This window comes from Rattus norvegicus, chromosome 2, assembly GCF_021556685.1.
Source record: "Rattus norvegicus strain SHRSP/BbbUtx chromosome 2, alternate assembly SHRSP_T2T, whole genome shotgun sequence".
NCBI lineage: Eukaryota > Metazoa > Chordata > Mammalia > Rodentia > Muridae > Rattus > Rattus norvegicus.
The window spans coordinates 156,038,405-156,063,753 of NC_141535.1; the positions used below are offsets into that span (position 1 = coordinate 156,038,405).

At 42.6% G+C, this 25,349-nt stretch overlaps 1 protein-coding gene across 7 annotated transcripts in view; it reads left to right on the forward strand.

Annotated features, from left to right (window-relative positions):
• Otol1 (otolin 1) overlaps positions 1-25,349 on the forward strand; it is a 144,243-nt gene that overhangs the window by 55,323 nt on the left and 63,571 nt on the right. For 5 of the 7 annotated variants that reach the window (XM_087619504.1, XM_087619505.1, NM_001432410.1 and 2 more), the window contains 1 exon segment: positions 18,916-19,020. The exons of the other annotated variants lie outside the window; for them this stretch is intronic. The gene's annotated coding sequence lies outside the window, so the exon portion shown is untranslated. 7 annotated transcript variants of the gene reach the window in all.

Sequence of the window (25,349 nt, forward strand, 5' to 3'; positions counted from 1 at the left end):
ATCTTCTCATTGAGTCCTGGATTTCCTGTATGTTTTGGACCAGTAGCTTTTTCCGCTTTACATTATCTTTGACAGTTGAGTCAATGATTTCTATGGAATCTTCTGCTCCCGAGATTCTCTCTTCCATCTCTTGAATTCTGTTGGTGAAGCTTGTATCTACAGCTCCTTGTCTTTTCTTTTGATTTTCTATGTCCAGGGTTGTTTCCATGTGTTCTTTCTTGATTGCTTCTATTTCCATTTTTAATTCCTTCAACTGTTTGATTGTGTTTTCCTGGAATTCTTTCAGGGATTTTTGCGATTCCTCTCTGTAGGCTTCTACTTGTTCTCTAAGGGAGTTCTTTATGTCTTTCTTGAAGTCCTCCAGCATCATGATCAAATATGATTTTGAAACTAGGTCTTGCTTTTCTGGTGTGTTTGGATATTCCGTGTTTGCTTTGGTGGGAGAATTGGGCTCCGATGATGCCATGTAGTCTTGGTTTCTGTTGCTTGGGTTCCTGTGCTTGCCTCTCGCCATCAGATTATCTCTAGTGTTACTTTGTTCTGCTATTTCTGACAGTGGCTAGACTGTCCTATAACCTGTGTGTCAGGAGTGCTGTAGACCTGTTTTCCTGTTTTCTTTCAGCCAGTTATGGGGACAGAGTGTTCTGCTTTCGGGCGTGTAGTTTTTCCTCTCTACAGGTCTTCAGCTGTTCCTGTGGGCCTGTGTCTTGAGTTCACCAGGCAGGTTTCTTGCAGGGGAAAAATTGGTCCTACCTGTGGTTCCAAGGCTCAAGTTTGCTCGTGGGGTACTGCCTAAGTCCTCTCCGCTGTGGCAGCGACCGGGAAAATTTGTGCCGCTCCTTCCGGGAGCCTCCGTGCACCAGGGTTTCAGATGACGTTTGGTGTTTTCCTCTGGCGCCTGGATGTGCACAGAGTGCAGTCTCTTCTGGTTTCCCAGGCGTGTCCGCCTCTCTGAAGGTTCAGCTCTCCCTCCCACAGGATTTGGGTGCAGAGAACTGTTTATCCGGTCTGTTTCCTTCAGGTTCCGGCAGTGTCTCAGGCGCAGGGGTCCTGCCGCTCCCGGGCCCTCCCCTACGGGAACCCAGAGGCCTTATACAGTTGCCTCTTGGGCCAGGGATGTGGGCAGGGGTGGGCAGTGTTGGTGGTCTCCTCCGCTCTGCAGCCTCAGGAGTGCCCACCTGATCAGGCGGTGAGGTCTCTCTCCCACGGGGTTTGGGAGCAGAGAGCTGCTGCGGTCCGGGATCCGCCGGTGTGGGACTTCCGGTAAACACAGGAAGTGCCCGGCCTTAGAGGAATTTTGCCTCTGTGTGTCCTGAGTTCACCAGGCAGGTTTCTTGCAGGGGAAAAGTTGGTCCTACCTGCAGTTCCAAGGCTCAAGTTTGCTCGTGGGGTACTGCCTAAGTCCTCTCCGCTGTGGCAGCAACCGGGAAGATCTGCGCCGCTCTTTCAGGAGCCTCCGTGCACCAGGGTTCCAGATGGCGTTTGGTGTTTTCCTCTGGCGCCTGGATGTGCACAGAGTGCAGTCTCTTCTGGTTTCCCAGGCGTGTTCGCCTCTCTGAAGGTTCAGCTCTCCCTCCCACGGGATTTGGGTGCAGAGAACTGTTTATCCGGTCTGTTTCCTTCAGGTTCCGGCAGTGTCTCAGGCGCAGGGGTCCTGCCGCTCCCGGGCCCTCCCCTACGGGAGCCCAGAGGCCTTATACAGTTTCCTCTTGGGCCAGGGATGTGGGCAGGGGTGGGCAGTGTTGGTGGTCTCCTCCGCTCTGCAGCCTCAGGAGTGCCCACCTGATCAGGCGGTGGGGTCTCTCTCCCACGGGGTTTGGGAGCAGAGAGACCATGCAGTTTTTATCACTATTGCTCTGTAATACTGCTTGAGTTCAGGGATAGTGATTCCCCCTGAAGTCCTTTTATTGTTGAGGATAGCTTTAGCTATCCTGGGTTTTTTGTTATTCCAGATGAATTTGCAAATTGTTCTGTCTAACTCTTTGAAGAATTGGATTGGTATTTTGATGGGGATTGCATTGAATCTGTAGATTGCTTTTGGTAAAATGGCCATTTTTACTATATTAATCCTGCCAATCCATGAGCATGGGAGATCTTTCCATCTTCTGAGGTCTTCTTCAATTTCTTTCCTCAGTGTCTTGTAGTTCTTATTGTACAGATCTTTTACTTGCTTGGTTAAAGTCACACCGAGGTACTTTATATTATTTGGGTCTATTATGAAGGGTGTCGTTTCCCTAATTTCTTTCTCGGCTTGTTTCTCTTTTGTATAGAGGAAGGCAACTGATTTATTTGAGTTAATTTTATACCCAGCCCCTTTGCTGAAGTTGTTTATCAGCTTTAGTAGTTCTCTGGTGGAACTTTTGGGATCACTTAAATATACTATCATGTCATCTGCAAATAGTGATATTTTGACCTCTTCTTTTCCGATCTGTATCCCCTTGATCTCCTTTTGTTGTCTGATTGCTCTGGCTAGAACTTCAAGAACTATATTGAATAAGTTGGGAGAGAGTGGGCAGCCTTGTCTAGTCCCTGATTTTAGTGGGATTGCTTCAAGTTTCTCTCCATTTAGTTTAATGTTAGCAACTGGTTTGCTGTATATGGCTTTTACTATGTTTAGGTATGGGCCTTGAATTCCTATTCTTTCCAGGACTTTTATCATGAAGGGGTGTTGAATTTTGTCAAATGCTTTCTCAGCATCTAATGAAATAATCATGTGGTTCTGTTCTTTCAGTTTGTTTATATGATGGATCACGTTGATGGTTTTCCATATATTAAACCATCCCTGCATGCCTGGGATGAAGCCTACTTGATCATGGTGGATGATTGTTTTGATGTGCTCTTGAATTTGGTTTGCCAGAATTTTATTGAGTATTTTTGCATTGATATTCATAAGGGAAATTGGTCTGAAGTTCTCTTTCTTTGTTGGGTCTTTGTGTGGTTTAGGTATAAGAGTAATTGTGGCTTAGTAGAAGGAATTCGGTAGTGCTCCATCTGTTTCAATTTTGTGGAATAGTTTGGATAATATTGGTATGAGGTCTTCTATGAAGGTTTGATAGAATTCTGCACTAAACCTGTCTGGACCTGGACTCTTTTTGGTTGGGAGACCTTTAATGACTGCTTCTATTTCCTTAGGAGTTATGGGGTTGTTTAACTGGTTTATCTGTTCCTGATTTAACTTCGACACCTGGTATCTGTCTAGGAAATTGTCCATTTCCTGAAGATTTTCAAGTTTTGTTGAATATAGGTTTTTATAGTAAGATCTGATAATTTTTGAATTTCCTCTGAATCTGTAGTTATGTCTCCCTTTTCATTTCTGATTTTGTTAATTTGGACGCACTCTCTGTGTCCTCTCATTAGTCTGGCTAAGGGTTTATCTATCTTGTTGATTTCCTCAAAGAACCAACTTTTGGTTCTGTTGATTCTTTCTATGGTCCTTTTTGTTTCTACTTGGTTGGTTTCAGCTCTGAGTTTGATTATTTCCTGCCTTCTACTCCTCCTGGATGTATTTGCTTCTTTTTGTTCTAGAGCTTTTAGGTGTGCTGTCAAGCTGCTGACATAGGCTCTTTCCTGTTTCTTTCTGCAGGCACTCAGCGCTATGAGTTTTCCTCTTAGCACAGCTTTCATTGTGTCCCATAAGTTTGGGTATGTTGTATCTTCATTTTCATTAAATTCTAAAAAGTTTTTAATTTCTTTCTTTATTTCTTCCTTGACCAGGTTATCATTGAGTAGAGCATTGTTCAATTTCCACGTATATGTGGGCATTCTTCCCTTATTGTTGTTGAAGTCCAGTTTTAGCTGTGGTGGTCTGATAGCACGCATGGGATTATTTCTATCTTTCTGTACCTGTTGAGGCCCGTTTTTTGACCAATTATATGGTCAATTTTGGAGAAAGTACCATGAGGAGCTGAGAAGAAGGTATATCCTTTTGCTTTAGGATAGAATGTTCTATAAATATCCGTTAAGTCCATTTGGCTCATGACTTCTCTTAGTCTGTCGACATCACTGTTTAATTTCTGTTTCCATGATCTGTCCATTGATGAGAGTGGTGTGTTGAAATCTCCCACTATTATTGTGTGAGGTGCAATGTGTGCTTTGAGCTTTAGTAAGGTTTCTTTTACGTATGTAGGTGCCCTTGTATTTGGGGCATAGATATTTAGGATTGAGAGTTCATCTTGGTGGATTTTTCCTTTGATGAATATGAAGTGTCCTTCCTTATCTTTTTTGATGACTTTTAGTTGGAAATTGATTTTATTTGATATTAGAATGGCTACTCCAGCTTGCTTCTTCTGACCATTTGCTTGGAAAGTTGTTTTCCAGCCTTTCACTCTGAGGTAATGTCTGTCTTTGTCTCTGAGGTGTGTTTCCTGTAGGCAGCAGAATGCAGGGTCCTCGTTGTGTATCCAGTTTGTTAGTCTATGTCTTTTTATTGGGGAGTTGAGGCCATTGATATTGAGAGATATTAAGGAATAGTGATTATTGCTTCCCGTTATATTCATATTTGGATGTGAGGTTATGTTTGTGTGCTTTCATTCTCTTTGTTTTGTTGCCAAGACGATTAGTTCCTTGCTTCTTCTAGGGTATAGCTTGCCTCCTTATGTTGGGCTTTACCATTTATTATCCTTTTTAGTGCTGGATTTGTGGAAAGATATTGTGTAAATTTGGTTTTGTCATGGAATATCTTGGTTTCTCCATCAATGTTAATTGAGAGTTTTGCTGGATACAGTAACCTGGGCTGGCATTTGTGTTCTCTTAGGGTCTGTATAACATCAGTCCAGGATCTTCTGGCCTTCATAGTTTCTGGCGAGAAGTCTGGTGTGATTCTGATAGGTCTCCCTTTATATGTTACTTGACTTTTTCCCTTACTGCTTTTAATATTCTTTCTTTATTTTGTGCGTTTGGTGTTTTGACAATTATGTGACGGGAGGTGTTTCTTTTCTGGTCCAATCTATTTGGAGTTCTGTAGGCTTCTTGTATGTCTATGGGTATCTCTTTTTTTAGGTTAGGGAAGTTTTCTTCTATGATTTTGTTGAAGATATTTACTGGTCCTTTGAGCTGGGAGTCCTCACTCTCTTCTATACCTATTATCCTTAGGTTTGATCTTCTCATTGAGTCCTGGATTTCCTGTATGTTTTGGACCAGTAGCTTTTTCTGCTTTACATTATCTTTGACAGTTGAGTCAATGATTTCTTTTTTTTTTTTTTTTTTTTAATATTTTATGAATTTTTTTTTTATTAACTTGAGTATTTCTTATATACATTTCGAGTGTTATTCCCTTTCCCGGTTTCCGGGCAAACATCCCCCTCCCCCCTCCCCTTCCTTATGGGTGTTCCCCTCCCAACCCTCCCCCCATTGCCGTCCTCCCCCCATAGTCTAGTTCACTGGGGGTTCAGTCTTAGCAGGACCCAGGGCTTCCCCTTCCACTGGTGCTCTTACTAGGATATTCATTGCTACCTATGGGGTCAGAGTCCAGGGTCAGTCCATGTATAGTCTTTAGGTAGTGGCTTAGTCCCTGGAAGCTCTGGTTGCTAGACATTGTTGTACTTTTGGGGTCTCGAGCCCCTTCAAGCTCTTCCAGTTCTTTCTCTGATTCCTTCAATGGGGGACCTATTCACAGTTCAGTGGTTTGCTGCTGGCATTCGCCTCTGTATTTGCTGTATTCTGGCTGTGTCTCTCAGGAGCGATCTACATCCGGCTCCTGTCGGTCTGCACTTCTTTGCTTCATCCATCTTGTCTAATTGGGTGGCTGTATATGTATGGGCCACCTGTGGGGCAGGCTCTGAATGGGTGTTCTTTCAGTCTCTGTTTTAATCTTTGCCTCTCCCTTCCCAGCCAAGGGTATTCTTTTTCCTCATTTAAAGAAGGAGTGAAGCATTCACATTTTGATCATCCGTCTTGAGTTTCGTTTGTTCTAGGCATCTAGGGTAATTCAAGCATTTGGGCTAATAGCCACTTATCAATGAGTGCATACCATGTATGTCTTTCTGTGATTGGGTTAGCTCACTCAGGATGATATTTTCCAGTTCCAACCATTTGCCTACGAATTTCATAAACTCGTTGTTTTTGATAGCTGAGTAATATTCCATTGTGTAGATGTACCACATTTTCTGTATCCATTCCTCTGTTGAAGGGCATCTGGGTTCTTTCCATTTTCTGGCTATTATAAATAAGGCTGCGATGAACATAGTGGAGCACGTGTCTCTTTTATATGTTGAGGCATCTTTTGGGTATATGCCCAAGAGAGGTATAGCTGGATCCTCAGGCAGTTCAATGTCCAATTTTCTGAGGAACCTCCAGACTGATTTCCAGAATGGTTTTACCAGTCTGCAATCCCACCAACAATGGAGGAGTGTTTCTCTTTCTCCACATCCTCGCCAGCATCTGCTGTCAACTGAGTTTTTGATCTTAGCCATTCTCACTGGTGTGAGGTGAAATCTCAGGGTTGTTTTGATTTGCATTTCCCTTATGACTAAACATGTTGAACATTTCTTTAGGTGTTTCTCAGCCATTCGGCATTCCTCAGCTGTGAATTCTTTGTTTAGCTCCGAACCCCATTTTTTAATAGGGTTATTTGTTTCCCTGCGGTCTAACTTCTTGAGTTCTTTGTATATTTTGGATATAAGGCCTCTATCTGTTATAGGATTGGTAAAGATCTTTTCCCAATCTGTTGCTTGCCATTTTGTCCTAACCACAGTGTCCTTTGCCTTACAGAAGCTTTGCAGTTTTATGAGATCCCATTTGTCGATTCTTGATCTTAGAGCATAAGCCATTGGTGTTTTGTTCAGGAAATTTTTTCCAGTGCCCATGTGTTCCAGATGCTTCCCTAGTTTTTCTTCTATTAGTTTGAGTGTGTCTGGTTTGATGTGGAGGTCCTTGATCCACTTGGACTTAAGCTTTGTACAGGGTGATAAGCATGGATCGATCTGCATTCTTCTACATGTTGCCCTCCAGTTGAACCAGCACCATTTGCTGAAAATGCTATCTTTTTTCCATTGGATGGTTTTGGCTCCTTTGTCAAAAATCAAGTGACCATAGGTGTGTGGGTTCATTTCTGGGTCTACAATTCTATTCCATTGGTCTATCTGTCTGTCTCTGTACCAATACCATGCAGTTTTTATCACTATTGCTCTGTAATACTGCTTGAGTTCAGGGATAGTGATTCCCCCTGAAGTCCTCTTATTGTTGAGGATAGCTTTAGCTATCCTGGGTTTTTTGTTATTCCAGATGAATTTGCAAATTGTTCTGTCTAACTCTTTGAAGAATTGGATTGGTATTTTGATGGGGATTGCATTGAATCTGTAGATTGCTTTTGGTAAAATGGCCATTTTTACTATATTAATCCTGCCAATCCATGAGCATGGGAGATCTTTCCATCTTCTGAGGTCTTCTTCAATTTCTTTCCTCAGTGTCTTGAAGTTCTTATTGTACAGATCTTTTACTTGCTTGGTTAAAGTCACACCGAGGTACTTTATATTATTTGGGTCTATTATGAAGGGTGTCGTTTCCCTAATTTCTTTCTCGGCTTGTTTCTCTTTTGTATAGAGGAAGGCAACTGATTTATTTGAGTTAATTTTATACCCAGCCACTTTGCTGAAGTTGTTTATCAGCTTTAGTAGTTCTCTGGTGGAACTTTTGGGATCACTTAAATATACTATCATGTCGTCTGCAAATAGTGATATTTTGACCTCTTCTTTTCCGATCTGTATCCCCTTGATCTCCTTTTGTTGTCTGATTGCTCTGGCTAGAATTTCAAGAACTATATTGAATAAGTAGGGAGAGAGTGGGCAGCCTTGTCTAGTCCCTGATTTTAGTGGGATTGCTTCAAGTTTCTCTCCATTTAGTTTAATGTTAGCAACTGGTTTGCTGTATATGGCTTTTACTATGTTTAGGTATGGGCCTTGAATACCTATTCTTTCCAGGACTTTTATCATGAAGGGGTGTTGAATTTTGTCAAATGCTTTCTCAGCATCTAATGAAATGATCATGTGGTTCTGTTCTTTCAGTTTGTTTATATGATGGATCACGTTGATGGTTTTCCTTATATTAAACCATCCCTGCATGCCTGGGATGAAGCCTACTTGATCATGGTGGATGATTGTTTTGATGTGCTCTTGAATTCGGTTTGCCAGAATTTTATTGAGTATTTTTGCGTCGATATTCATAAGGGAAATTGGTCTGAAGTTCTCTTTCTTTGTTGGGTCTTTGTGTGGTTTAGGTATAAGAGTAATTGTGGCTTCATAGAAGGAATTCGGTAGGGCTCCATCTGTTTCAATTTTGTGGAATAGTTTGGATAATATTGGTATAAGGTCTTCTATGAAGGTTTGATAGAATTCTGCACTAAACCCGTCTGGACCTGGGCTCTTTTTGGTTGGGAGACCTTTAATGACTGCTTCTATTTCCTTAGGAGTTATGGGGTTGTTTAACTGGTTTATCTGTTCCTGATTTAACTTCGATACCTGGTATCTGTCTAGGAAATTGTCCATTTCCTGAAGATTTTCAAGTTTTGTTGAATATAGGTTTTTATAGTAAGATCTGATGATTTTTTGAATTTCCTCTGAATCTGTAGTTATGTCTCCCTTTTCATTTTTGATTTTGTTAATTTGGACGCACTCTCTTGTCCTCTCATTAGTCTGGCTAAGGGTTTATCTATCTTGTTGATTTTCTCAAAGAACCAACTTTTGGTTCTGTTGATTCTTTCTATGGTCCTTTTTGTTTCTACTTGGTTGATTTCAGCTCTGAGTTTGATTATTTCCTGCCTTCTACTCCTCCTGGGTGTATTTGCTTCTTTTTGTTCTAGAGCTTTTAGGTGTGCTGTCAAGCTGCTGACATATGCTCTTTCCTGTTTCTTTCTGCAGGCACTCAGCGCTATGAGTTTTCCTCTTAGCACAGCTTTCATTGTGTTTGGGTATGTTTTACCTTCATTTTCATTAAATTCTAAAAAGTTTTTAATTTCTTTCTTTATTTCTTCCTTGACCAGGTTATCATTGAGTAGAGCATTGTTCAATTTCCAAGTATATGTGGGCATTCTTCCCTTATTGTTATTGAAGACCAGTTTTAGGCCGTGGTTGTCCGATAGCACGCATGGGATTATTTCTATCTTTCTGTACCTGTTGAGGCCCGTTTTTTGACCAATTATATGGTCAATTATGGAGAAAGTACCATGAGGAGCTGAGAAGAAGGTATATCCTTTTGCTTTAGGATAGAATGTTCTATAAATATCCGTTAAGTCCATTTGGCTCATGACTTCTCTTAGTCTGTCTACATCTCTGTTTAATTTCTGTTTCCATGATCTGTCCATTGATGAGAGTGGGGTGTTGAAATCTCCCACTATTATTGTGTGAGGTGCAATGTGTGTTTTGAGCTTTAGTAAGGTTTCTTTTACATATGTAGGTGCCCTTGTATTTGGGGCATAGATATTTAGGATTGAGACTTCATCTTGGTGGATTTTTCCTTTGATGAATAAGAAGTGTCCTTCCTTATCTTTTTTGATGACTTTTAGTTGAAAATTGATTTTATTTGATATTAGAATGGCTACTCCAGCTTGCTTCTTCTGACCATTTGCTTGGAAAATTGTTTTCCAGCCTTTCACTCTGAGGTAATGTCTGTCTTTGTCTCTGAGGTGTGTTTCCTGTAGGCAGCAGAATGTAGGGTCCTCGTTGCGTATCCAGTTTGTTAATCTATGTCTTTTTATTGGGGAGTTGAGGCCATTGATATTGAGAGATATTAAGGAATAGTGATTATTGCTTCCCGTTATATTCATATTTGGAAGTGAGGTTATGTTTGTGTGCTTTCATTCTCTTTGTTTTGTTGCTAAGATGATTAGTTTCTTGCTTCTAGGGTATAGCTTGCCTCCTTATGTTGGGCTTTACCCTTTATTATCCTTTGTAGTGCTGGACTTGTAGAAAGATATTGTGTAAATTTGGTTTTGTCATGGAATATCTTGGTTTCTCCATCTATGTTAATTGAGAGTTTTGCAGGATACAGTAACCTGGGCTGGCATTTGTGTTCTCTTAGGGTCTGTATGACATCTGTCCAGGATCTTCTGGCCTTCATAGTTTCTGGCGAAAAGTCTGGTGTGATTCTGATAGGTCTGCCTTTATATGTTACTTGACCTTTTTCCCTTACTGCTTTTAATATTCTTTCTTTATTTTGTGCGTTTGGTGTTTTGACAATTATGTGACGGGAGGTGTTTCTTTTCTGGTCCAATCTATTTGGAGTTCTGTAGGCTTCTTGTATGCCTATGGGTATCTCTTTTTTTAGGTTAGGGAAGTTTTCTTCTATGATTTTGTTGAAGATATTTACTGGTCCTTTGAGCTGGGAGTCTTCACTCTCTTCTATACCTATTATCCTTAGGTTTGATCTTCTCATTGAGTCCTGGATTTCCTGTATGTTTTGGACCAGTAGCTTTTTCCGCTTTACATTATCTTTGACAGTTGAGTCAATGATTTCTATGGAATCTTCTGCTCCCGAGATTCTCTCTTCCATCTCTTGAATTCTGTTGGTGAAGCTTGTATCTACAGCTCCTTGTCTTTTCTTTTGATTTTCTATGTCCAGGGTTGTTTCCATGTGTTCTTTCTTGATTGCTTCTATTTCCATTTTTAATTCCTTCAACTGTTTGATTGTGTTTTCCTGGAATTCTTTCAGGGATTTTTGCGATTCCTCTCTGTAGGCTTCTACTTGTTCTCTAAGGGAGTTCTTTATGTCTTTCTTGAAGTCCTCCAGCATCATGATCAAATATGATTTTGAAACTAGGTCTTGCTTTTCTGGTGTGTTTGGATATTCCGTGTTTGCTTTGGTGGGAGAATTGGGCTCCGATGATGCCATGTAGTCTTGGTTTCTGTTGCTTGGGTTCCTGTGCTTGCCTCTCGCCATCAGATTATCTCTAGTGTTACTTTGTTCTGCTATTTCTGACAGTGGCTAGACTGTCCTATAACCTGTGTGTCAGGAGTGCTGTAGACCTGTTTTCCTGTTTTCTTTCAGCCAGTTATGGGGACAGAGTGTTCTGCTTTCGGGCGTGTAGTTTTTCCTCTCTACAGGTCTTCAGCTGTTCCTGTGGGCCTGTGTCTTGAGTTCACCAGGCAGGTTTCTTGCAGGGGAAAAATTGGTCCTACCTGTGGTTCCAAGGCTCAAGTTTGCTCGTGGGGTACTGCCTAAGTCCTCTCCGCTGTGGCAGCGACCGGGAAAATTTGTGCCGCTCCTTCCGGGAGCCTCCGTGCACCAGGGTTTCAGATGACGTTTGGTGTTTTCCTCTGGCGCCTGGATGTGCACAGAGTGCAGTCTCTTCTGGTTTCCCAGGCGTGTCCGCCTCTCTGAAGGTTCAGCTCTCCCTCCCACAGGATTTGGGTGCAGAGAACTGTTTATCCGGTCTGTTTCCTTCAGGTTCCGGCAGTGTCTCAGGCGCAGGGGTCCTGCCGCTCCCGGGCCCTCCCCTACGGGAACCCAGAGGCCTTATACAGTTGCCTCTTGGGCCAGGGATGTGGGCAGGGGTGGGCAGTGTTGGTGGTCTCCTCCGCTCTGCAGCCTCAGGAGTGCCCACCTGATCAGGCGGTGAGGTCTCTCTCCCACGGGGTTTGGGAGCAGAGAGCTGCTGCGGTCCGGGATCCGCCGGTGTGGGACTTCCGGTAAACACAGGAAGTGCCCGGCCTTAGAGGAATTTTGCCTCTGTGTGTCCTGAGTTCACCAGGCAGGTTTCTTGCAGGGGAAAAGTTGGTCCTACCTGCAGTTCCAAGGCTCAAGTTTGCTCGTGGGGTACTGCCTAAGTCCTCTCCGCTGTGGCAGCAACCGGGAAGATCTGCGCCGCTCTTTCAGGAGCCTCCGTGCACCAGGGTTCCAGATGGCGTTTGGTGTTTTCCTCTGGCGCCTGGATGTGCACAGAGTGCAGTCTCTTCTGGTTTCCCAGGCGTGTTCGCCTCTCTGAAGGTTCAGCTCTCCCTCCCACGGGATTTGGGTGCAGAGAACTGTTTATCCGGTCTGTTTCCTTCAGGTTCCGGCAGTGTCTCAGGCGCAGGGGTCCTGCCGCTCCCGGGCCCTCCCCTACGGGAGCCCAGAGGCCTTATACAGTTTCCTCTTGGGCCAGGGATGTGGGCAGGGGTGGGCAGTGTTGGTGGTCTCCTCCGCTCTGCAGCCTCAGGAGTGCCCACCTGATCAGGCGGTGGGGTCTCTCTCCCACGGGGTTTGGGAGCAGAGAGACCATGCAGTTTTTATCACTATTGCTCTGTAATACTGCTTGAGTTCAGGGATAGTGATTCCCCCTGAAGTCCTTTTATTGTTGAGGATAGCTTTAGCTATCCTGGGTTTTTTGTTATTCCAGATGAATTTGCAAATTGTTCTGTCTAACTCTTTGAAGAATTGGATTGGTATTTTGATGGGGATTGCATTGAATCTGTAGATTGCTTTTGGTAAAATGGCCATTTTTACTATATTAATCCTGCCAATCCATGAGCATGGGAGATCTTTCCATCTTCTGAGGTCTTCTTCAATTTCTTTCCTCAGTGTCTTGTAGTTCTTATTGTACAGATCTTTTACTTGCTTGGTTAAAGTCACACCGAGGTACTTTATATTATTTGGGTCTATTATGAAGGGTGTCGTTTCCCTAATTTCTTTCTTGGCTTGTTTCTCTTTTGTATAGAGGAAGGCAACTGATTTATTTGAGTTAATTTTATACCCAGCCCCTTTGCTGAAGTTGTTTATCAGCTTTAGTAGTTCTCTGGTGGAACTTTTGGGATCACTTAAATATACTATCATGTCATCTGCAAATAGTGATATTTTGACCTCTTCTTTTCCGATCTGTATCCCCTTGATCTCCTTTTGTTGTCTGATTGCTCTGGCTAGAACTTCAAGAACTATATTGAATAAGTTGGGAGAGAGTGGGCAGCCTTGTCTAGTCCCTGATTTTAGTGGGATTGCTTCAAGTTTCTCTCCATTTAGTTTAATGTTAGCAACTGGTTTGCTGTATATGGCTTTTACTATGTTTAGGTATGGGCCTTGAATTCCTATTCTTTCCAGGACTTTTATCATGAAGGGGTGTTGAATTTTGTCAAATGCTTTCTCAGCATCTAATGAAATAATCATGTGGTTCTGTTCTTTCAGTTTGTTTATATGATGGATCACGTTGATGGTTTTCCATATATTAAACCATCCCTGCATGCCTGGGATGAAGCCTACTTGATCATGGTGGATGATTGTTTTGATGTGCTCTTGAATTTGGTTTGCCAGAATTTTATTGAGTATTTTTGCATTGATATTCATAAGGGAAATTGGTCTGAAGTTCTCTTTCTTTGTTGGGTCTTTGTGTGGTTTAGGTATAAGAGTAATTGTGGCTTAGTAGAAGGAATTCGGTAGTGCTCCATCTGTTTCAATTTTGTGGAATAGTTTGGATAATATTGGTATGAGGTCTTCTATGAAGGTTTGATAGAATTCTGCACTAAACCTGTCTGGACCTGGACTCTTTTTGGTTGGGAGACCTTTAATGACTGCTTCTATTTCCTTAGGAGTTATGGGGTTGTTTAACTGGTTTATCTGTTCCTGATTTAACTTCGACACCTGGTATCTGTCTAGGAAATTGTCCATTTCCTGAAGATTTTCAAGTTTTGTTGAATATAGGTTTTTATAGTAAGATCTGATAATTTTTGAATTTCCTCTGAATCTGTAGTTATGTCTCCCTTTTCATTTCTGATTTTGTTAATTTGGACGCACTCTCTGTGTCCTCTCATTAGTCTGGCTAAGGGTTTATCTATCTTGTTGATTTCCTCAAAGAACCAACTTTTGGTTCTGTTGATTCTTTCTATGGTCCTTTTTGTTTCTACTTGGTTGGTTTCAGCTCTGAGTTTGATTATTTCCTGCCTTCTACTCCTCCTGGATGTATTTGCTTCTTTTTGTTCTAGAGCTTTTAGGTGTGCTGTCAAGCTGCTGACATAGGCTCTTTCCTGTTTCTTTCTGCAGGCACTCAGCGCTATGAGTTTTCCTCTTAGCACAGCTTTCATTGTGTCCCATAAGTTTGGGTATGTTGTATCTTCATTTTCATTAAATTCTAAAAAGTTTTTAATTTCTTTCTTTATTTCTTCCTTGACCAGGTTATCATTGAGTAGAGCATTGTTCAATTTCCACGTATATGTGGGCATTCTTCCCTTATTGTTGTTGAAGTCCAGTTTTAGCTGTGGTGGTCTGATAGCACGCATGGGATTATTTCTATCTTTCTGTACCTGTTGAGGCCCGTTTTTTGACCAATTATATGGTCAATTTTGGAGAAAGTACCATGAGGAGCTGAGAAGAAGGTATATCCTTTTGCTTTAGGATAGAATGTTCTATAAATATCCGTTAAGTCCATTTGGCTCATGACTTCTCTTAGTCTGTCGACATCACTGTTTAATTTCTGTTTCCATGATCTGTCCATTGATGAGAGTGGTGTGTTGAAATCTCCCACTATTATTGTGTGAGGTGCAATGTGTGCTTTGAGCTTTAGTAAGGTTTCTTTTACGTATGTAGGTGCCCTTGTATTTGGGGCATAGATATTTAGGATTGAGAGTTCATCTTGGTGGATTTTTCCTTTGATGAATATGAAGTGTCCTTCCTTATCTTTTTTGATGACTTTTAGTTGGAAATTGATTTTATTTGATATTAGAATGGCTACTCCAGCTTGCTTCTTCTGACCATTTGCTTGGAAAGTTGTTTTCCAGCCTTTCACTCTGAGGTAATGTCTGTCTTTGTCTCTGAGGTGTGTTTCCTGTAGGCAGCAGAATGCAGGGTCCTCGTTGTGTATCCAGTTTGTTAGTCTATGTCTTTTTATTGGGGAGTTGAGGCCATTGATATTGAGAGATATTAAGGAATAGTGATTATTGCTTCCCGTTATATTCATATTTGGATGTGAGGTTATGTTTGTGTGCTTTCATTCTCTTTGTTTTGTTGCCAAGACGATTAGTTCCTTGCTTCTTCTAGGGTATAGCTTGCCTCCTTATGTTGGGCTTTACCATTTATTATCCTTTTTAGTGCTGGATTTGTGGAAAGATATTGTGTAAATTTGGTTTTGTCATGGAATATCTTGGTTTCTCCATCAATGTTAATTGAGAGTTTTGCTGGATACAGTAACCTGGGCTGGCATTTGTGTTCTCTTAGGGTCTGTATAACATCAGTCCAGGATCTTCTGGCCTTCATAGTTTCTGGCGAGAAGTCTGGTGTGATTCTGATAGGTCTCCCTTTATATGTTACTTGACTTTTTCCCTTACTGCTTTTAATATTCTTTCTTTATTTTGTGCGTTTGGTGTTTTGACAATTATGTGACGGGAGGTGTTTCTTTTCTGGTCCAATCTATTTGGAGTTCTGTAGGCTTCTTGTATGTCTATGGGTATCTCTTTTTTTAGGTTAGGGAAGTTTTCTTCTATGATTTTGTTGAAGATATTTACTGGTCCTTTGAGCTGGGAGTCCTCACTCTCTTCTATACCTATTATCCTTAGGTTTGATCTTCTCATTGAGTCCTGGATTTCCTGTATGTTTTGGACCAGTAGCTTTTTCTGCTTTACATTATCTTTGACAGTTGAGTCAATGATTTCTATGGAATCTTCTGCTCCTGAGATTCTCTCTTCCATCTCTTGTATTCTGTTGGTGAAGCTTGTATCTACAGCTCCTTGTCTCTTCTTTTGGTTTTCTATATCCAGGGTTGTCTCCATGTGTTCTTTCTTGATTGCTTCTATTTCCATTTTTAATTCCTTCAACTGTTTGATTGTGTTTTCCTGGAATTCTTTCAGGGATTTTTGTGTCTCCTCTCTATGGGCTTCTACTTGTTTATTTATGTTTTCCTGGAATTCTTTCAGGGATTTTTGTGTCTCCTCTCTATGGGCTTCTACTTGTTTATTTATGTTTTCCTGGAATTCTTTCAGGGATTTTTGTGTCTCCTCTCTATGGGCTTCTACTTGTTTATTTATGTTTTCCTGGAATTCTTTCAGGGATTTTTGCGATTCTTTCAGGCATTTTTGCGATTCCTCTCTGTAGGCTTCTACTTGTTCTCTAAGGGAGTTCTTCGCGTCTTTCTTGAAGTCCTCCAGCATCATGATCAAAAATGATTTTGGAACTAGATCTTGCTTTTCTGGTGTGTTTGGATATTCCATGTTTGTTTTGATGGGAGAATTGGGCTCCGATGGTGCCATGTAGTCTTGGTTTCTGTTGCTTGGCTTCCTGCGCTTGCCTCTCGCCATCAGATTATCTCTAGTGTTACTTTGTTCTGCTATTTCTGACAGTGGCTAGACTGTCCTATAAGCCTGTGTGTCAGGAGTTCTGTAGACCTGTTTTCCTCTCTTTCAGTCAGTTATGGGGACAGAGTGTTCTGCTTTCGGGCGTGTAGTTTTTCCTCTCTACAGGTCTTCAGCTGTTCCTGTGGGCCCGTGTCTTGAGTTCACCAGGCAGGTCACTTGCAGCAGAAAAGTTGGTCTTACCTGTGGTCCCGAGGCTCAAGTTCGCTCTCGGGGTGCTGCCCACGGGCTCTTTGCGGCGGCAGCAACCAGGAAGACCTGTGCCGCCGTTTCCGGGAGCTTCAGTGCACCAGGGTTCCAGATGGTCTTTGGCTTTTTCCTTTGGCGTCCGAGATGTGTGTGCAGAGAGCAGTCTCTTCTGGTTTCCCGGGCTTGTATGCCTCTCTGAAGGTTCAGCTCTCCCTTCCACGGGATTTGGGTGCAGAGAACTGTTTATCCGGTCTGTTTCCTTCTGGTTCTGGTGGTGTCTCAGGCACAGGGGTCCTGCCGCTCCTGGGCCCTCCCCCACGGGAGCCCAGAGGCCTTATACAGTTTCCTCTTGGGCCAGGGATGTGGGCAGGGGTGAGCAGTGTTGGTGGTCTCTTCCGCTCTGCAGCCTCAGGAGTGCCCACCTGACCAGGTGGTTGGGTCTCTCTCTCACAGGGTCTGGGGGCAGAGAGCTGCTGCGGGCCGGGATCCGCGGGTGTCCAGCCTGCTTTCTTATACCATCCAGGACCGCCAGCCTTGAATGACACCAGTTCTTTTTTTTTTTTTTTAAAGATTTGTTTCATTATATATAAGTACACTGTAGCTGTCTTCAAATACACCAGAAAAGGGCATCAGATCCCTTTACAGATGTTTGTGAGCCACCATGTGGTTGCTGGGAATTGAACTCAGGACCCTGGAAGAGTAGTCGGGTGCTCTTAACCGCTGAGCCATCTCTCCAGCCCGTGACACCAGTTCTTGTGGTTTCATCTTCAAAAACAACTCTAGCCTGTGTTAAACTGACATTAAAACCAGCCAGCATATATGCCCAGCTCATAAAATTCTCTTAGTCTCTTGCTTTGGAGGGCATTTGTAATCGTAATTTGCTCAAATTCTTCATGCTTATCTGTAATACAATAATGTTTAAAGACAATGAAACAATGTCAGGCTTATCATTGGCTCCAAATCTAGCCAGGACTAACCAGTCATGGCCTTCTGTTTGAGTGACTAGGGGCCATTTTGAGTGTCAGATCTATATAAAATCATATACATTGACACAAACCTGCAAAAGCTGATTTTTAAACAATGACAACAACAAATTGGCCCTAAGTGGTGGTCTGAAAGTAGATGATAGGCCCATAGGTATAATACAGTGGAACCAAAAAGGTCAGGGAAGGGAGACCCAGACCACCAATGGGACCAAAACACTCCTGCTGCACTGAACACCCTGTGAGCCAGATGTGTGTGTGCAGCTAGCAGATGATGGGATAACAGTGCTCGTTGTCCTAAACCCTGGGAAGGTTACAACAATATTTTGCTCCACCCGTGAAAACACCATTCCTATTCCTAGCATTCTATGAGGTTTCCAGCCCAGTTCCTTAACTTCCTTATTCTCCACTCATGGATTTGTGGCTCCTAATCTAACTCCTCTCCAAAACCCAGTTCTTTCTTTCTTTTAAAATCCCACTGACTGGGTGTGGATGGAAGAGTTGGCTCATTGCCACATCTAAGTCATGTCAAGTGTCAGGCATCCTATTCTTAAAATTCCTTTGGTTATCTCTCCTTCGATTTCTCATACATCCTCTCAGAAGAAAAAGAAATAAATACTTGACCCTCACCTCATTAAACCATCACCTCAGCCCATCTCTTTTCCAATGAGCATTAACTCATCTTTCTTAACTATTTTCTTTTTTCCTCTTTTATCGAAAATGGATTTTTTTTTCATACAATATATTATAGTAATGGTTTCTCTGTCCTCTGTTGCTCCAAGTTCTTGCCTACTTCCTTTCCCATATGGATCCACTCCCCTTTCTGTGTCTTATTTGAAAACAAAAATAAAAAAATAAGATTAAAAATAAGTAGAAAAAGCCCTGACAGGACATCGTGAGATAAGAAACCTTTAAATATATACTTGGATTAAATTTTTGTTGGCCATCTACAGCTGTGTATGTGGCCTACCCTTAAGAATATTTTGTTTTCTGGTGGGACTTCCTTGGAGGAAAATAATTTTTCATTTGCCAGTGGTTATTGATTAGAGATTGCTTCTGGATTAGAGATGGACCATGCATCTAGTTCTTTCAGTTCTAGGACACCATTTGATGCAGATCCAACCTTTCTGGCCTTCTTCAGCAGTAATTTCAGGGCCTAGCAGTAATTTAGAAATATCCCAGTTACTGAAGGCCCACCAAATTACTCCATTAGGTTTAGTCATAGGAGAGTATTTTGGTATTTTACTAAGATGTGTGCCCACATGTATGTATCTACACAAAAGTAATGTTTCTTTTCTTGACATGTAGTTCAAATTGCTATATTAGCTTTTGGTGAATATGAAATAAATATTAAGGACTCAGGTAAGGTTTGGTGTCCAAATTTTACTCTCATTCCTCCTTTATTATTGCGTTCTGGTTGGGATCAGAACTCTATAATAAAGAATAGAGAGCTGAAAAAAAGAAAACTTCCACATAGTTGTTAATTAAATGTTCATACTTTCCAGGATGCTAGTTATCTGGGAGGACTGAGTTCATACTTACACTCTGTCACTGAGGCACAAAGCATGAAGACTCCATTTTCCAGTCTCACCTGACAACTGACTTTCCAGGTAGGCTTTTCTAATAAGCAAATAAGGTTCTACTCTTGTGCCACATGCTAAGTGTAGGAAGAAGGCGGTGCCCTTCAACTTCCAGCTCTAGCTGCAGTAGCTGTGAATGTTGGTGGGGTAGCCCTGGAAGAGTGATGATGGCCTCAACAACGAATGTAATCCCTGTAGAGGCAGAGTCATGCTTGAACAGAGCAATGTGGCTTCCTGAAGATCTTCATCTCTGGGTGATGTCATGTCCGCCTCTTGTTTTCTTCAAGCCCCCAGATGGTGGTGGGTTTTGAGTCCCTGTGTTGGCATCTATATAAGGGTCTTCTCAGAAGCCAAGTTAGAGGGCAAAGGAGTTACTGAGACAGGGCCTCTTACTGGGCCTGGAACTCACTGTTTCAGCTAAGTGGCAGGTCAGTGGAACCCCATACCTACCCTTTCTGATTCTCCAGGAACTTGGTATCAGATGTATGTCTCCATACTCAGCATTGCTGTGACTGTTGGAGACTTGAATTCATGTCTGTTGGCTTGAATGCCAAGTCTGTTACCTTCTGCTATCTCCCCAAGAGAGATCTTGAAATATGTTTTTTATTTCTGAAAACATAAAGCTGGTGGTAACTTAGAGCAAGGGGGAGATAACTGAAAGAACGCCTCTCCTAAATGATGGGCTTTTCTGTATAACGTGACATTTTCCCCACATGTCACCACTGATGCTGGAGCTGACAACACTCATCTCTTCTGCATTATGCTTGCCACTTCCCAGTGTAGACAGCTCCTATTTGTTGTCTATGTGTGCTGACACCGTCAAAGAAAGTGCCATTTCAGAACGGCTTTTGGAGGGTATAACCATTGTCAAGTGCTTCTAAATGATGCAGCATTTCTTAGCCAAGTGAAATTTTGCCCAGGAAGATTCTTGACTGTGGGCAGACGCAGCCCCTGCAGTGCTTGGTACCACACTTGACTTGACTGCTCGTGACATGTCAAAATGACTCACTGTGTTCTCACGCGTGTGTTGGCATCAAAAAAGCCCGTCAAAAATCTTAACAGAAGTTGCACTTAGCATCTGGGAAAGTGCTAAGTTCCAAACAGTGACATCTTTTCAAAAGATTTTGTTGAGAAACGGATATGAAGTAGCCAGATATGAAGTAGTGCTCTGTTCTGTACACAAAGGGCTCTGCCAAGAGCAGATCTGGTAACAAGTGGTTGCAAATCACAGATGTGCTTTCTTTGTTTTGGGAGAAGGAGAAAGCCTACCATTGAGGTAAGTTTGACACAGAATAACTCATTAGTGGCTCAACTCACTTGACAGTTTTGAGCAGCTGCTTAGGTCACTTGAGGGACTGAAGGCTCTGTGGTGACAGTGTGGGTCTTAGGAAGTGATTAGCTTTTGTTTTTTATTTGTTAAAATACAAAGTTGCTTTCACATGTGTTTTTGTTTTCTTACCAGCTGCACATCTGGTTACCACTGTTACTATGTCCTATCACAACATTCCATATGTGCTTAAAACAAGTTAATAGAGTTTGAGCCTTGAAAACTAAACAGGCCTTTTAGACAACACATTCCTGGCAGTGGAACCTGGATGGCATTTATCAGACACAGTAGAGAAAGTTCTCACTTTGCATTATAAAAAGGACAGCCAGATATCAACTGCTGCAGAAGTAAGGTAAAAATATTTCAAACTGTTGAAATTGCTTTCTCAAAGAGAATTCCTCCACTACCAAAGATCTTGAGTAGCTTTTTGGTCAGTCACCTGGAAGCAGTTCCTCACGTTATTAATGACCCCTGGCTTCCACTATGGGAGGAGAACCACTTTTTTCCCATACTACTTTGTGATTTTTGCCTTAATGTCTTCCACAGAAATAGGTTGTTTTGGTGTTTTAGGAGTTTCTTCTATTTTTTTTTTTGAAGAACTCTTGACTTTTTCGTTTTGGTGTTGATGGTTTTAAATCTCTTCCATTCTGGTTTGATTTTTGTTCATTTCTGGTTAGAGTATCTCATCTCATATGGACTTCTTCCCTGGCTTTTTCATTTGCTTTCTCCTCCTCTTCTTCCTCCTCCCCTTCTTCCTCCTCTTGTTCATCATCATCTCCTTCATCATAATCTCCTCCTCCTCCACCAAGTTTTACTTTTTTCTGCAGAAACTTGTTGCCAGTTTCGGGGGGAGATTACTTAAGACTTTTACATCCTCCTCATCTTCTTCTGACTCTGTATCTTCCTTTTAGCTACTGGGGCTTTCCACTGACATATTCAGGTGCAATTTCAAAGCTCCCAAGGGAGAGTGTTGGTTGAATAGACATTTTCAAAGTTGCCAGGATTATTTTAACTGGACTCTCTTTGTAATTCCTTCCTTCTGCCTCAAAGATGTGTAGATCATCTTTTGTCCCAATCACTTTTTTTTTTTAAGAACTGGTGCTTATTTTCATCAGAACCCACCTTAAAGTGATCACCTTTGTTGGCTTTAATTCACAAGAGAAAAGATAGTTCTGAGGCTTGGAGTGCTCATGTCTGTGCCCACTTAGTCTGCCACATGTGGTAGAGACATGCACGTTGGTGTGGGAGGCATGGGATATTGATAACTGGCTACCACTCCTCAGAATAGCTGTGCAGGACAGAATCACACCAGGGGATGACTAGCTTTCTGACTAAACTAGTGCTGGAAATAACAGAGTCCAGGAACTCTCTGATACTAAAGCCAATGATGTGTCAATTCCCAGTAACATTGCAGAGTTGCTCAGGAATCTTGAAGAAGAGGTCTGGGTTTGTGATTCCTTTCTTGTTAACAAAATAGCAGCAGTGAGTAAAGCTTTGTTAAAGACACTGGACTAACGTAGAGATGTTTCGAATCTAATTACCACGGGGAAAATGCAGTAGCCATTAACAACTACACAAGGACTGTCTTTGTTAGGAATCATGTTTTGATAAATGTATAAATTGTATAAACAAATTGGACTTTTCACTGCTCAGCTTTTTTCCAACTGTGGGATTGGTGACTTGACCTCTGTACTTTTGATGCTTTCATTGATGATGGGTACCACTCTGTCTGGGGGATGTTTACTGATTCTGAACTTTTTGCGTGGGGGATGTGTGGAATTTATTCAGCTTACACTTGCAGATCATAGTCCATCATTGAAGTAAGTTGGGACAGGAATTCAAACAGGGCAGGAATCTGGAGACAGGAGCTGATGCAGAGGCCATAGAGGGGTGCTGCTTACTTGCTTGCTTACCATGACTAGTTCAGCCTGTGCTCTCATAGAACCCAGGACCACCAGACCAAGGATGGGACCACCCACTAGGAGCTGGATCCTCCCCCATTGGTCACTAATTTAAAAAAAAACGCCTTATAGATGGATCTCATGGAGGCCTCTTTTCAACTGAGGCTCCTTCATTTCTAGTGACTTGAACTTGTGTGTCAAGTAGACACACAAAACAGCCACTACAACTGACCCTTTGTTCACTTGTCACACAAACACATCACTGTCAAGCCACAGCTCTTCTTTCCTTTTCATCCCCAAGCTCTCACATTAAAAACATAAATAATTTTAAAAGTTCCACAGTCTTTACAAATTAAAACACATTAAAAATCCAGTCTCTTTAAAATATCCAATCTCTCTGAAAATCCAAAATCCCTTTTAAAAGTTTCAAGGTCTTTCAATTGTGAACTTCTGTAAAAATCACAATTAAATTAAGTACATTCTTCAAGGAGGAAGAACCAGGGCACAGCCACAATCTGACCCAAGCGAAACTAAACTCCAACAGTATAAATATTTCAATGTTCAAAGTCTGGGATCCACACACCGTCTTCTGGGTTCCTCCAGAGGGCTTGGGTCACTTTTCCACCTCTGCCCACTATCGCACACACAGCTTATTGTCTAGGTTCTAGCTGTCTCCACCCCATTGTTGCTGCTGTTCTTGGAGGTCATCCCGTGGTATTGACATCTCCAAAACTGCTGAAGTTTCTTGCTGCAACTGGGCTTCACTTTCATCAATAGCCTCTCATAGGCTATCTTCATAATGATAAGCCTCAACTTCTTTACATAACCTTCACCCTGGGCCTTCAACTGCCCACTGAAGCTACATCTTCACCAATGGCCTTCCCTAGCCTCTCACAGTGTCAAGTGGCAGCTGCTCTCCATGACCCATTCATGCTTTCAAAACCAGTACCACCTCTGTGACTCTTGGACTCTTACCTTGCCAAGTCCATCTGCCAACACGAGGTACAAACATGACTGCCTCTGGATGACAGCTTCTTTCTTCTCTCAGGAAACACTTGCCAGAATATTTCATCTCAGTGATGCTGGTCTCTTCTTAACCACTGCTAATTTCTTACTTCCAGCTAACCAGTACCAAGTGTCCCACTAATGCAAGTTTAGCTTTAGTAGTTCTGGTATCTTGTTAATCATGGCTGACTCTTCAGCCCCAGCTAACCAGAACTCTTAAAATAGCAAACAGCACTGATAGAATCTTTAGACTTCCCTCTGAAATGTTACAAGCCAGGCCTCCATTATCTGCTTTGCTCTCAACATTTTTTTATTAACTTTTTATTGGTTCTTTGTGAATTTCACATCATGCATCCCAACCCTATTCATTTCCCTCCAAATACCTACCCTCCACCTTTGCAACCTGTCTCCCAAAAGAAGAAAAAAATCTCATTGTGGAAGCTGTAGTGTATCACACTTTGTTCTAAAGTATACCCTTTAGTCCACACTTCTTTGCCTGTTCACTGAAATGAGTTGTTGGCCTGGTACGAGGCTTCTGGCTTCTGCTACACTATCAATACTGGAACTTCACTGGGACTCCTCTTGGATATCCAGTTATTGCCCTGTGTCATGGACATTCTGTGGTTTTGGGTTCTGGAGGGTGGACCCCTTCATGTACTCATTGATAGGATAGATGCTGGGGTGAACCAGTTCAAAGTCTTGGATCTGGGCCTGAGAGATATCTGAGTTGGTCATTCTGCCAGCATTCCTGCACTCACACCAGGGGGTTGTGCTTTCTGCCCTGCGCTGGATGGCCAATCCAGTTCTGCCACCAGCAAAGGGACAGAGCCACCTCTCCCATTCTCATGCCCATGCCAGCAGGGCCAGCTCTACTGTGTTGTGCAGGTGAGGTGCAGGGCCTGCTCTCCCCAGTGCTGCAGCTGGTGAGGGGCAGGGAGAACTCTTCTACTTTCAGGAGCCCAGGGCCAGCTTTCCCTGCAGGACCAGCTGCAAGTGGTAAGAGAGGAGGAAGAAAATCTCTCCTGTGTCCTGCCATTGCAGGGGAGATGAGTGGTGGGCAGGATCTCCTACATTCTTATCCCTGGGGTCAGCTCCCCACAACTCCCCAAATCATGACCAGCAGCTCTACTGAGCTTCTTAAGGGATGTGCAGGGCCCCTCTTTCCTGAGTCCTGCAGTTGGCTAGGGGTGGGGTCAGCTCTCTGGCATTCATGTCCCCAGAACCAGCTCTCTCAAGATGCCCAGGCAAGGGTTGGGGCCAATTCTGTACAGCCTAGACCAGTGACATCTGGTTGGCTTTTAGTTGTAACAGACACCTGCTGCTGCAGGGCCACTAACCCAGATGTGGCCCCTGGTGGCAGTGCAGGCCAGGACCCTACCATGTTCTTTTAAAAACAAAATTCCAAACATTTAATTTTGCCAAATGAAGACTCAGGGTCCAGACTCTGTGGTGAAATCCTGCTAGCTCAAAGAGGCAGTGAAAGCATCCAGTTGACTTTCTTCCTCAACCAATGTCCCAGAAGGGAAACAAAACAAAACCTCAGTTTTCCTTCTCTAAACGGTCTTAAAAACTCTTCCAACCAAATGTCCCTTCTTTCTACTTCCTGTGCATGTCTCTATCCATCCTCCAGACTTATCTCCATCTCCGTGATTCACTCCTTGTCAACTGGTTGCTTGCTCAACCTCTTGACCTGTGGTTGACTTTATTCAATCTTGTTCACAATAAACAGAAAGCTCTCGGATTAAAGTCATGTACTAGGGCTGAGGCACATCACAGCTAGAGACAGTTTCTCCAGTATACAGTCTTGAGGTTAACAGTATAGTCATATATCCTGTAACAGATCACATGGGACTGTTCCTCACACCCTTGAGTTTCAAGTTCTGCCTCTCTTCACTGTGCACACAGCCTTCTGTTTCTCTCTCTTCCATTTCTCCACTACTTGATTCCTCCTCTTAGTGGCATCCAGGGTCTCTGAGTATCTGGGGTCATCTCATGAGTGGTCTCAGGAGTATTATGCCCCATCCATGCGTTATGGCACCAGGAATGGGTCATCTTGGGCATGGTCTGTCCCCTGTCCCTAGGCTTGCAAAGTGCTGGGTTGTTAGTCATCTCAGGGTAGCTTCCTG